The sequence below is a fragment of the Canis lupus genome, chromosome 35 (assembly GCF_003254725.2).
Source record: "Canis lupus dingo isolate Sandy chromosome 35, ASM325472v2, whole genome shotgun sequence".
NCBI lineage: Eukaryota > Metazoa > Chordata > Mammalia > Carnivora > Canidae > Canis > Canis lupus.
The window spans coordinates 26,377,619-26,387,133 of record NC_064277.1 but is presented as its reverse complement, the minus strand read 5'-3'; the positions used below and the strand labels follow the sequence as shown (position 1 = coordinate 26,387,133).

At 39.3% G+C, this 9,515-nt stretch overlaps 1 pseudogene; it reads right to left on the bottom strand.

Moving 5' to 3' along the window:
• Nucleotides 1-7,417: 7,417 nt before the first annotated feature.
• Nucleotides 7,418-8,646, bottom strand: LOC112674471 (olfactory receptor 2J3-like; annotated as a pseudogene).
• Between the last annotated feature and the right edge of the window lie 869 nt (nt 8,647-9,515).

Below are 9,515 nucleotides of genomic sequence, written 5' to 3'. Positions count from 1 at the left end.
GGTCACACTGAAGGTAGAAAGTATGACTCTGCCAAAGAAGCCAAACAACAGTTGTAAAGAATGTATCATATTTAGTATATCTGTATGTCAAGGAATGGTGCACTCAGCCTAGAGGTACGGAAATCAAGACAAATTTATCCCCATAGTGAGTAGGTAACATTTAACTTAGAAAAATCTTTACCTATTATTCAGAAATAGAACACCTAAATGTGATCAATAGCTTCACATAGGTAAAAAAAAAAAGTCATCAGAATTTTCTGGAGCAGAGTTTGGATTGTCAAAGGTGAAAAACTGATGGAGACAATTAAGTCTTTCCACTCAACAAAGTCATTTAGGATTGCACTGATATATTAGTATTATTACATCTTATATACAATACCTTAGGATTACAATGAGGTAGTAAAATTTCCTTCATTAACCATCTAAAATGAAGTTGTTGGTACCATCTTGTAAATGGATCTAGGAACAGTCCAGACTTAAGGGAGATGTTCATTCTAAGGACAATCATATTCCTTGCCTCTGAAAGACTCTCAACATTTTTAAAATAATGAAATTTGGTTGGAATGAAATTCCAAGGGCAAACTTGAACAGTGAAATCAACTTTAAAATTGTAACATGCAGATGCCACTGAGTCCCGAGGTTTGGAACTTGATAGATCTCTGATGATACCTTTTCCTTTTAATTGTTAAAACCTTAGGATGATTTGGATTCAGATATGTCTAATCAAGTTCATTTGAACAAATAATGAGGTTTTCTAAAATGTATTTAGTTCTTACTATGTTGTAGGCAGAATGCTAAATGGTGGAGTATATGCCTTTCCAGTATTATCTTTAGTGTGACTTCTTCAATAAGAATTAACATTTATTCTTTTTCTCAAGGACTTGAAATATATTAGTGCCCATTTCCTAAAATAATCAACCAACCAAACAAACAAAACTTTAACATCATATGTAACATAATTGTTGGGGAGGGTTGGCTAGTGTCAGTCTTTATGTTAAATGAGATAACGTAGAATGATAAAATCATTCTGGGTGTCAGAATCATTCTACTGATTTCTATTTCTTTTTTAAAGAAATCTGTGGATTTGTTGAAAGATCAGTCCATTTTCACTGAGTTTCTTCACCATGAGGCAATTTCTTCACTGTCCATTTCTCCATGCTTGGCAATGGTACCTAACATAGCAGCACTAAGTAAATATTTACTTAACTGGATATATTCGCGAGTGATTTCAATTCTATACAGTACTATTAAGGTACCTGAATTACTCTGTCAGATGCTTTAGTTTATTCTGTTGATTAATCCCTAACCAATGGAAAGGAGTTGAAAATCACTGAGCTAGTATCTTTTTGTTTTACTGTAATTTATTTTTTTATTTTAATTTTATTTATTTAGTTGTTTTAATAAATTTATTTTTTATTGGTGTTCAATTTGCCAACATATATATAACACCCAGTGCTCATCCCATCAAGTGCCCCCCTCAGTGCCTGTTACCCAGTCACCCCCACCCCCCCCCACCTCCCTTTCCACCACTCCTTGTTCGTTTCCTAGAGTTAGGAGTCTCTCATGTTCTGTCTCCCTTTCTGATATTTCCCACTCATTTTTTTCTCCTTTCCCCTTTATTCCCTTTCACTATTTTTTATATTTCCCCAAATGAATGAGACCATAAAATATTTGTCCTTTATTTTGAAAACTCACTGAAACTAATTTTTAGGAAGCATCTGGCAACAGCATGGACATTGGATTGGAAGAAAATAAAACTGAAGGATTAAATATTGCCAGAGATGATGAAGGTTTGAACTAATCAATAAGTGTGACAAGAGGTAACAATTATGAGAGAAAACAGCAGACAATATCCTGATGGCTGATAGATGTGCAGAGAGGAAGATAGATAACAGAGACAGGAAGGCAGTTGAGAGAGATGACTCTGATGAGAGAGACCCAGTCTGAGGTGATGGTGTGCTGATCTTGAGGTTGTTTATGAAGATCTGAAAGTCAGGTGGTACCTAAAACAGCACCAATTCAGTAAAAGTGTACAAATCATCTAGAGAAGCAGTTAAATTGGCTCCTTGAAGGGGCACTTACAAGAATATTTTTAGGGGAAAAAAAAAGAAAAGAGGACTGAGGATGACATTTAGATACTGTCAAATTTCAAAAGACATGCATAAGAGGAGCCAGCCAAGGAGACAGAAGAAGAATATTCATAGAGGAGGAAGGAGAAAACCAGCAGGGACGAGTGGTATCAGATTCAGCAGAAGAGAGATATTTTAGAAGAAAAACTGTACAGTAGTGTCATATATTTAAGAAAGGAAAATTAAAATAACAGCAAAACACATTGAATTTACCATTTTGTTGGTCATTTGTAGACTTGCTGGAGCTATTCAGGAGGATTCATAGGTATAGAAACATGATGAACGTTGTTCAAAAAATGAATGAGTTATGAGAGGAAATCATAGACTACTCTCCTCAGTAGGATGTCTATAAATTTCATAAAATATGGACAAGTGTCACTCACCAGAGCTGCTCTTAGTAGGAGCAAATCTCATTAATCCGAAGATTGAGCATTTTTGTTTCAGAGTCGAGCTGGTAGCTTGGAAATTTTCAGGCAAGGAAAGAACTGAGCTATGTTCATACAAGGTTGAACAGGGGGCACAGGTACAGGGACATTTTAACCTCCCACAAAGCCTACAACACCCCCAAATGCAGCCAGTGCTTCCCAGGCACGAGGGAGCAAGTCTCTTCAGGGTGGTTGGGGTATCAGGAAACACTGAGTTCAGAGCATGGGGCTTGGTGGATCTGTCCCCCAAGGAATTGCCTCAGTGGAAAGTAATTAATTGCCATCTTAGTTTAACTGGATCTTATAGAGTCAGTGCATTCCAGAGGGGGAAACAGGTATAAAATGTATGTTTGGAGCACCTGGGTGGCTCAGTCAGTTAAGTGTCTGCCTTTGGCTCAGGTCATGATCTCAGGGTCCTGAGATCAAGTGCCACATTGGACTTCCTGCTCAGTGAGGATCCTGCTTCTCCCTCTCCCTCTGCTGCTCCCCCTGTTTGTGCTCTTAAATAAATAAATAAATAAATAAATAAATAAATAAATATTTTTAAAAAGTATATGATATATTTTATGTAAGATAAATTCAGACTTCAAAAAAATAAAATAAAAAAATAAGTTCAGATTTCAGTTTCTCTAGTAAAAGGTATTTCTTTATTAACAATTCAATTTCTATTTTAATTCAATTTTCTATTAACAATTTTAGTTTTACTGGTCACCAACAAAATCATACCTGCTTGTAAGGACTTCATTTAGGAAAAGGAAATATTTAGTTTTTTAAAAAATAAATTTATTTTTTATTGGTGTTCAATTTGCCAACATATAGAATATCACCCAGTGCTCATCCTGTCAAGTGCCCCCCTCAGTGCCCATCATGCAGTCACCCCCACCCCCCGCCCACCTCCCCTTCCACCACCCCTAGTTCGTTTCCCAGAGTTAGGAGTCTCTCATGTTCTGTCTCCCTTTCTGATATTTCCCACTCATTTTTTCTCCTTTCCCCTTTATTCCCTTTCACTATTATTATATTCCCCAAATAAATGAGAACATATAATGTTTGTCCTTCTCTGATTGACTTACTTCACTCAGCATAATACCCTCCAGTTCCATCCACATCGAAGCAAATGGTGGGTATTTGTCATTTCTAATGGCTGAGGAATATTCCATTGTATACATAAACCACATCTTCTTCATCCATTCATCTGTCGATGGACACCGAGGCTCCTTACACAGTTGGCTATTGTGGACATTGCTGCGATAAACATTGGGGTGCAGGTGTCCTGCCATTTCACTGCATCTGTATCTTTGGGGTAAATTCCCAGTAGTGCAACTGCTGGGTCGTAGGGCAGATCTACTTTTAACTCTTTGAGGAACCTCCACAAGTTTTCCAGAGTGGCTGCACCAGTTCACATTCCCACCAACAGTGCAAGAGGGTTCCCCTTTCTCCACATCCTCTCCAACATGTGTTGTTTCCTGTCTTGTTAATTTTCCCCAGTTTCACTGGTGTGAGGTGGGATCTCATTGTGGTTTTGATATGTATTTCCCTGATGGCAAGTGATGCAGAGCATTTTCTCATGTGTTTGTTGGTCATGTCTATATCTTCCTCAGTGAGATTTCTGTTCATGTCTTTTGCCTGTTTCATGATTGGATTGTTTGTTTCTTTGGTGTTGAGTTTAAGAAGTTCTTTATAGATCTTGGAAACTAGCCCTTTATCTGATACGTCATTTGCAAATATCTTCTCCCATTCTGTAGGTTGTCTTTAAGTTTTGTTGACTGTATCCTTTGCTGTGCATAAGCTTCTTATCTTGATGAAGTCCCAATAGTTCATTTTTGCTTTTGTTTCTCTTGCCTTCGTGGATGTACCTTGCAAGAAGTTACTGTGGCCAAGTTCAAAAAGTGTGTTGCCTGTGTTCTCCTGTAGGATTTTGATGGGATCTTGCCTCACATTTATAACTTTCATCCATTTTTTAAATGCTTTTCATAAACCCTTTCCTTAATTTAATTTTATTTTTTTGGAGTTCAATTTGCCAACATATAGCATAACACCCAGGGCTCAACCCATCAAGTGCCTCCCTCAGTGCCCGTCACCCAGTCACCCCCACCCCCCCCGCCCACCTCCCCTTCCACCACCCCTAGTTCGTTTCCCAGATTTAGGAGTCTCTCATGTTCTGTCTCCCTCTCTGATATTTCCCACACATTTTTCTCCTTTCCCCTTTATTCCCTTTCACTATTTTTTATATTCTCCAAATGAATGAGACCATATAATGCTTGTCCTTCTCCGATTTTTTAATAATAAATTTATTTTTTATTGGTGTTCAATTTACCAACATACAGAATAACACCCAGTGCTCATCCCGTCAAGTACCCCCCTCAGTGCCCGTCACCCATTCACCTCCACCCCCCACCCTCCTCCCCTTCCACCACCCCTAGTTCGTTTCCCAGAGTTAGGAGTCTTCCATGTTCTATATCGCTTTCTGATATTTCCTACCCATTTCGTCTCCCTTCCCTTATATTCCCTTCACTATTATTTATATTCCTCAAATGAATGAGACTATATAATGTTTGTCCTTCTCCGATTGACTTATTTCTTTTTTTTAATAAATTAATTTTTTATTGGTGTTCAATTTACCAACATACAGAATAACACCCAGTGCCCATCCCGTCAAGTGTCTCCCTCAGTGCCCGTCACCCACTCACCCCCACCCCCCGTCCTCCTCCCCTTCCACCACCCCTAGTTCGTTTCCCAGAGTTAGGAGTCTTTATGTTCTGTCTCCCTTTCTGATAATTCCCACACATTTCTTCTCCCTTCCCCTATATTCCCTTTCACTATTATTTATATTCCCCAAATGAATGAGAACATACACTGTTTGTCCTTCTCCGATTGACTTACTTCACTCAGCATAATACCCTCCAGTTCCATCCACGTCGAAGCAAATGGTGGGCATTTGTCATTTCTAATGGCTGAGTAATATTCCATTGTTATACATTAACCACATCTTCTTTTTTTTTAATAAAATAATTTTTATTGGTGTTCAATTTACCAACATACAGAATAACACCCAGTGCTCATCCCGTCAAGTGTCCCCCTCAGTGCCCGTCACCCACTCACCCCCACCCCCCCTCCTCCTCTTCCACCACCCCCAGGTCGTTTCCCAGAGTTAGGAGTCTTTATGTTCTGTCTCCCCTTTTTTTTTAATAAAATAATTTTTATTGGTGTTCAATCTGTCTCCCTTTCTGATATTTCCCACACATATCCTCTCCCTTCCCCTATATTCCCTTTCACTATTATTCATATTCCCCAAATGAATGAGAACATACACTGTTTGTCCTTCTCCGATTGACTTACTTCACTCAGCATAATACCCTCCAGTTCCATCCACGTTGAAGCAAATGGTGGGTATTTGTCATTTCTAATGGCTGAGGAATATTCCATTGTATACATAAACCACATCGTCTTTATCCATTCATCTTTCGATGGACACCGAGGCTCCTTCCACAGTTTGGCTCTTGTGGCCATTGCTGCTAGAAACATCGGGGTGCAGGTGTCCTGGCGTTTCACTGCATCTCTATCTTTGGGGTAAATCCCCAACAGTGCAATTGCTGGGTCGTAGGGCAGATCTATTTTTAACTCTTTGAGGAACCTCCACACAGTTTTCCAGAGTGGCAGCACCAGTTCCCATTCCCACCAACCGTACAGTACTGGCACAAAAACAGACACATAGATCAATGGAAGATAATAGAGAGCCCAAAATGGACCCTCAAGTCCTCAGTCAACTAATCTTTGAAAAAGCAGGAAGGAATATCCAATGGACAGAAGGCAGTCTCTTCAACAACTGGTGCTGGGAAAATTGGACAGCCACCTATAGAAGAGTAAACTAGACCATTTTTTTACAGAATATACAAAAATTGACTCAAAATGGATGACCAACTTAAATATGATACAAGAATCCATTAAAATGCTAAAGGAGAACACAGGCAGAAACGTCTTTGACCTTTGCTGCAGCAATTTCTTGCTAGACATGTCTCAAAGGCAAGGGAAACAAAAAAAAATGGACTTTGAGACTCCATCAGGTTGAGAAGCTTCTCTTCGGATATTTTCCCAGCTCAGGCTCCTAATTACTTCTTTTTTTAAGATTTTATTTTAGAAATAAAGAGAGTACATACACAGGAGCATGGTTAAGTTTAGAGGAAAAGTGAGGCAGAAAGAATCTTAAGCCAACTCTGCAGTGAGCAGAGCTTGATGGAACTCAAACTCATGACCCTGAGAGCATGACCTGAGCTGAAACCAATAGTCAGATGTTCAACCAACTGAGTCACCCAGGCACCCTACCAAGCCCTTATTTCTAATGATTCCACACCTCTATAAGTGATTTATGCCTCCTATACACTTTCCACTGCCTCAAGAAAGAGAGAAATACAGGATGCTTATGTTTGTTCATTACTTCAGGGATATTCTTCCTATAATTCATACAATTTATTTTCTTACTATTGATAATGAAAATACAGAACAAAATTCCTCTCTATCAAAACCACTACTCAATAAAGACTAACAGTGATGCAGAAAAGATTCAAGGGATTTCAACATGTCTTTAGCTAAACCAAAAATAGAAAACTAATTTTATGGCAAATTCTGCCATAAAAGTGAGAAATTAGAAGATCACAGTCTAGCTTTTTAAAAACTAAGTACATCATCTTTCTATTGGAATTTCATTTCTTAATTTTCAATTAAGAGGATACTTTTATTTATTATGCTCTGAAAAAATTTAATATTGATGTTCAATTTTGATTTTACATGGCTGTTTTCTTCATTGGAGAGTAATTGATATTTAGACAAACTGCTTAATTTATATCTATGAGCGAGAGCTCTGTGGCCTTGCAAGACACATGCTCCACTGGTGCTGACACAGCGAGTAAACAGGAGAGTGGCTGATGGATGGATATAGAGAAGCGCCTGCTGAAGAGGGGCTCCACTGTCTCATGAAGATCATGAATGCAAGGGATTCTTCTGCTCCACTAGTCTTCTTACTGCTCCTCTTACATATTTGTTTCTCAGAGTGCAGCTGAGAGGGTTGAGGCTAGGTGTGACAACAGTATAAACGAGGGCAATGAACTTGCCTTGATCTTGAGAATCTCCCAATGGTGGCTGCAGATATATGCACATGGCTGGAGTTTAAAAAGAGGGAGACAACCATAAGATGGGCTTCACATATTCCAAAGACCTTCTGAAGTCTGGTTGTTGACTGCATCCTCAGTACAGCCTGAGCAATGGCACCATATGAGCTGAGAATGAGGATGAGTTGTATGAGAACAAAAATGCAGCTTGTGATCAGGAGGGTAAGCTCATCTGCATGGGTATCAACACATGATAATTGCAGCAGTGCTGGAACTTCACAGAAGAAATGGTCTACTTGGTTATGTCCACATAGGGGTACCCAGAAAGTAAAGGAAGAATGAAATGCAGAGTTGTTTACCAACAACTGACTCAGGAAGCCACAGCCAATATGTGGCAGAAATCAGGGTTCATGAGGACAGCATAATGCAGGGGTCTACAGACAGCTGCATAACAGTCATAGGACATCACCACTGGGAGGACGCACTCTGTGGTTCCCAGGGCAAAGACAAAGTAAAGTTGAATCATGCAACCAGTGTAAGAGATGGTCTTTTTTGGGCCCCAGAGGTTGATCAGCAACTGAGGGATGAAGCTGGTGGTGTAGCAGAGATCCAGAAAAGAGATGTTTGCGAGGAAGAAGTACATAGGAGTGTAGGAGATGGACATCCAGGGATGACAAGATAATGATAAACAGGCAGCCTATCAATGTCATCAAGTAGAACATCAAGATAACCACAAGGAGAACTACTTCCAGATGAGGCCAGTTGGAAAAACCCAGTAGAACGAAGTAGCTTTCAGACTTGCATTTTTTCCCCTCATCATTCTTTTTTTCCCCCTGTACCTGAAGGAAGAGTCATAAACTCAAAGGGTGCCCACTCATTTCCAAATCCCTGACCAGTAGACTGGGAAAGACTTACAACATTTCCAAATACTGCTCTTATGATAGTAACATTTTTATACTTTTATTTTTATGTTTCATTCAAATATTTTTCCTGCTGTGAATACAAATCAATAACTTCTCAAGAAAATGAGTTCTTTTCATGCATCCCCAAGTTGGTATTTGGATAAATATTGAAGATTACATTCCATAGCCAAGACAATTTTCATGAAAAATAACCGTTTTATTTTTACAAAAAACAAATCTTTCAATTTATTCCTATGTTACATATTTCGGGTTATTTCAGTTTTCTGGTTACAGAGAAAGAGTATCTCTAGCCTCAATAATCTTACATATAAATGAGAGTTTACTATGAGATGAAAAACAACTCAATAAACAACTTTAAAAGGGAACAAGGCAGGAAACCACAAATGTTGCAGAGGATGCGGAAAAAAGGGAACCCTCTTACACTGTTGGTGGGAATGTGAACTGGTGCAGCCACTCTGGAAAACTGTGCGGAGGTTCCTCAAAGAGTTAAAAATAGACCTGCCCTACGACCCAGCAATTGCACTGTTGGGGATTTACCCCAAGATACAGATGCAATGAAACGCTGGGACACCTGCACCCCGATGTTTATTTTTTTAAATAAATTTATTTTTTATTGGTGTTCAATTTACCAACATACAGAATAACACCCCAGTGCTCATCCGTCAAGAGCCCCGCTCAGTGCCCATCACCCATTCACCCCCACCCCCCGCCCTGCTCCCCTTCCACCACCCCATGTTTGTTTCCCAGAGTTAGGAGTTTTTTTTTTTAATAATAAATTAATTTTTTATTGGTGTTCAATTTACAACATAAGAATAACACCCAGTGCTCATCCCGTCAAGTGTCCCCCTCAGTGCCCTTCTCCCATTCACCCCCACACCCCACCCTCCTACTGTTCCATCACCCCTAGTTCATTTCTGAGAGTTAGGAGTCTTTATG